Source organism: Microtus ochrogaster, chromosome 5, assembly GCF_000317375.1.
Source record: "Microtus ochrogaster isolate Prairie Vole_2 chromosome 5, MicOch1.0, whole genome shotgun sequence".
Lineage (NCBI taxonomy): Eukaryota > Metazoa > Chordata > Mammalia > Rodentia > Cricetidae > Microtus > Microtus ochrogaster.
Genome location: NC_022012.1, coordinates 92,830,291 through 92,834,671, shown reverse-complemented (window position 1 = coordinate 92,834,671; position 4,381 = coordinate 92,830,291).

Sequence of the window (4,381 nt, the reverse complement as noted above, 5' to 3'; positions counted from 1 at the left end):
TCTGAAGATTTTCCCAGTCTTTACATTCACAGAACTTCACGCCTCCTCGAACGATCAGGTTTGGACTGAAGCCCGAACATCTGCCCACCGTCACAGTGCTGGTTCTGTGCACCTCTCCCCTGGGCACGCTGCAGGCTGCTCTCTCTCCAGAGGCTTCCTGCTGCAAAGACGGCTCTTCGCCCTTGGTCCAGGATTTGGCATCTAACCAATTCAAGCATAAAAACAGCAGTCCTTAGCTAGTGCCCAGGAAGAGAGCAGGGCGCAGTTCAAGGGCTGCCAGAATGGCAGTCCTGCTTACGACGGTGGTGACAAGCCTTTAATCTCAGCGCTCAGGCAGAGGCAAGCGGATCTCTGTGAGTTCAAGGCCAGCCTATACAGAGTGCGACCCAGGACCAGCCCCACAGCTACTGAGAAACCCTGTCTCAAACAAAACAAAACAAAACAAAACAAAACAAAAAGGAATGGCAGTTCTTAGCTGGTGTCCAAAAGGAAAACAGGGTGTAGTAGTAAATAATCTCCCCCGCAGGGTGGTTTCGAGAGACACCTTTGAAACGGCTACAAAATCTGACAAAAGAGAACCAGAGGGGCTGAGAGATGGCTCAGTGGTTAAACGCACCAGCGGTTCCTCCCAAAGGACCTAAGTTCAGTTCCCAGGACCCACGTCAGATAGCTCATAACTGCCTATAACTACAGCTCTGGGGATCTGGACTTTGCCATCACCCCAACATATGGATGTACTTAAAACACACACACTAAAATGCAAATAAATTTTTAAAAATTAAAAGGGGGGATGAGAGGCAAGGTGGGTAACCCTACACAATGGAGAAAACACTAGAAGCAACCAGGATGGGATGACCAGGACAGGATGGCCCAGGATGTACCCCCACAGAAGGAGAGTGAGCTATGGCAGGGAAAATGGGAAGGAAAGCAGGCAACAAGAGTAGGGGAGGGTGGCAGGGATAAGAGGGGTAGCACAGAAACCACCTGCACAGACAGAGAGCTGGACGGAGACCAAGGCCCAGAAAAGCAGGACAAAATAAGGGCCTGGGAAAAGCAGAGGAAGAGGCGGGTCATCGTTCCAGGAGGCCCCAGGCGCAGAACTACAACTCCCAGCACCAAAGGAACACTCTCCCTACTAAGAAGGAAAATGTCCCAAATTCTATGCGATGCCAAATAATCTTGTTTTCAATATCCTACATACTGCCTTAGGAGAAAAGCAATTTCTTTTGGCAAGGCAGCCCATCAGAAATTGGCCAGACAGCTGTGAGCCTCTGTGGAGTTCCTGACAAAGAAGCCGAGGAGCTCAAAATTTCAGCATAAACTCCAGTCTTCCAGCAGGGAAATCTAGGCTGGGAGCGATCTAGGAGGGATGGCAAGTGAGCGGGCTTTGTGGCTGGATACGGTGAGAGGACATCCCCAGCCTGTCCTCTGCTGTCCCTTCTGTGGGAGGACATCCCCAGCCTGTCCTCTGCTGTCCCTTCTGTGGGAGGACATCCCCAGCCTGTCCTCTGCTGTCCCTTCTGTGGGAGGACATTCCCAGCCCTCCCTCTATGTCCCATCTCTGACAAAGACAAAATAGTTCTAAAGAGGATAGCAAGGGAAAGTTTTAAGACAAAGCCACTCTCTCCACTGACAGCTTAAATGTGAAACCCTTACCTGTGACAAAAGTAAGTTTGGCTCACCAAGTGGCACCTCCTTAATACTGCTGGAATCCATGTCTTTGCCATGCTTGACAAAGGCACAAGGACCTGCAAGTGGGGGGTGAAAATGAAACTGACTTGGGGCTCCCAGGCTGCCTGTGGACTCTGCACCAGGGAAGGAATACAGGAATGGCACACAGCAGGGGCTACTCCTCCATGCTCAGGGCAGACCTGGAGCCGCCAGGCACTTCCCTTCCAGGAGCAAGAGACACTTTTCTATAGAGCATCTAGGACTTACTAGGACTGCAGAGGCTCAGATACTCTGAGGCCCAGGGCGCTTCTCCTCTCTCCCGCTGGGAGACGAGAATGGGTTTGAGGTGGACATTCAACTACAGAAGAGAAGGAGGAAGGACAAGTGAGGTCAGACCGCCAAGGGGTTCCTGAGACTGTCAGCCCACGTTCCTTCAGGCTTGGTCCAGATGACAGAGCAGCACAGAGCGGTCTAACCTGGGCTCTATAATACAGTGTGACTTGTCTCAGGAAGGAACAAGGACCTGGGCCTGGGCCTCAAGAGAGAAAGCTCGCTCAGGAAGGATGCTGGTTCTGCTTGCCCGGGAGAGCCCTTCCACAATGGGGGACAGCAATTCTCTACCCCAGATGAAAGGCTAGAGAGGGAACTCCTTGGGGTGCCAAAAAGGCTGCCAGCTCTCAGGTAACTGAGCCACACCCTCTCCTGGAGTAAGAGGATGTCCAGGTAGAAAACCAAGGTTACCAGGGATGCCCATTGCCCTAACTTCCTCACCAGGCTGGGATCTAAGTCCTTACTAAGGTGCTCCTGAGAGTTCCTAGAATCCCCGAGGAGGCGCCTGGGTTCTGACAAGGTCGTACCCAGAGAAGCCACATGGGCATAGTTCTCCAGCATCACATCCCTGTAAAAGGTCCTCGCACCGGCTGCCCCACTGACTCTGTGTTAAGTACACATCCTCAAAGGTCACTGGCTCCTGAAACAGCGAACTCCTGGTCAAGCTCGAGTGAGCGCAAGAGGGTCCCTGAGGTCGCATGGAAGAGCCGCCAGCACCACAGCCAGGGGCCAATGCACCAATGTTCCCACTTTCTTTCTTTCTCTTTCTTAAGATTTATTTATGTATTTTGAATAGTGTTCTGTGCCTGCATATAGTCCTGCAGGCCAGAAGAGGGCACCAGATCTCATTACAGATGGCTGTGAGCTACCATGCAGTTGCTGGGAACTGAACTTAAGACCTCTGGAGGAGCATCCAGTGCTCAGAACCTTTGGAAGAGCAGACCAGGGCTCTTAACCGCTGAGCCATCTCTCCAGCCTGAGGTTCATCCCCTAGGTCCTATAAATTTCCAGCCAGGAGGTCTGTGGCCAGGTGTGTAGTACCAGGCATGTGTTCCCTCCTGTGCGGCAACCCTTAAAGCCAATCAGAAAGCAGCTGGCTACCCCCGTCCCCAAAGGCACCATGCTCCTGTTGCCTCCATGGGCCATCTTGCCATGCTGGTCATTGCTGTAGCTCAGTGTACACAGCCAGGTGAGACTGTTGATGACGACACCCCACCTGGTGATTGCTGTAGTCAGTGTCCGCAGCCGGGTAAGGCTGTTGAAGACAACACCCCAAATGGTCATTGCTGTAACTTAGTGTCCACAGCCGGATCAGACTGTTGATGACGACAACCCAACTGGTCATTGCTGTATCTCAGTGTCCACAGCCGGGTGAGACTGTTGATGACAACACCCCCACACCAAGCATCCTGCATATCCCTTCTGGCCCCATGGAAACCAGCAGGAAGGAAGCGACCTACCTGGTCAGCAGCACCTTGATCTGTTTGTGTCCTGTGACCAAAGGTGCTGCCTGTTCTTCTGTGGGATTTATTACAGTTGGCTATTGCTTACCCTGACTCCACCCATCTACAGTGTAGGCAGTCAGCCTCATTTGCTCCTCCCCTAGTTCCTCAGACTCCCCAGCACTGACCATGATAGAGGACCTCAAGAAAGTTAGTGTTTTGCAAACTGCACGTTCCTGTCTTGCAAGAAAACTGGCTCTCTTTTAAAAAAAAAAGTATGTGTGTTCTGCTTCCTTGGAACAGCTCTGGGACTGGGTCTGACCCCAGTGGGGTCACACAACTAAATTTGAGTCCCATACACAGCAGCAACAGCAAACGTTTCCTAAATTTAGTGACCAAAAAAATTAACACTAAATCACACACGTAACAGGTCCAAGCTTTTCCCACCCATGTTGCAATGCATGAAACTCGTGGCAGCCTCAGCTGTGAGAACGATGCACTCTGCATGACAAAGATCCAAAAAGTAGCCTCAACATTCCAAGTGTGGAGAGCACCCACCCGTCACAGCAAACCTCGCTCCCAGCCAGTTACATCCTCCTGGGTCCCTCCCCTCCCCCAGAGAGCTCAGAGGGTAAGGGTACTTGCTGCCAAGCCTGACTACCTGGAGTCAATACCATGAACCCACATGGTAGAAGAGTCGACCCGTGGAGGTTGGCATCTGACCTCCACACACCTTCTGTGACACACACACACACTTATACACACACACACACACGTAATTGTGGGGGAAAACGTTAAAAGAAAATGCATACACACGAAACATTGATCTCTTGAGGACACATCCACAGTGGATGAAGATTTTGCTTTTTTATGGATGAACCTGCCGCACCCCCACCGACCAGAAGAGGGCATCAGCTCTCCTGGAAGCAGCTGCAGTT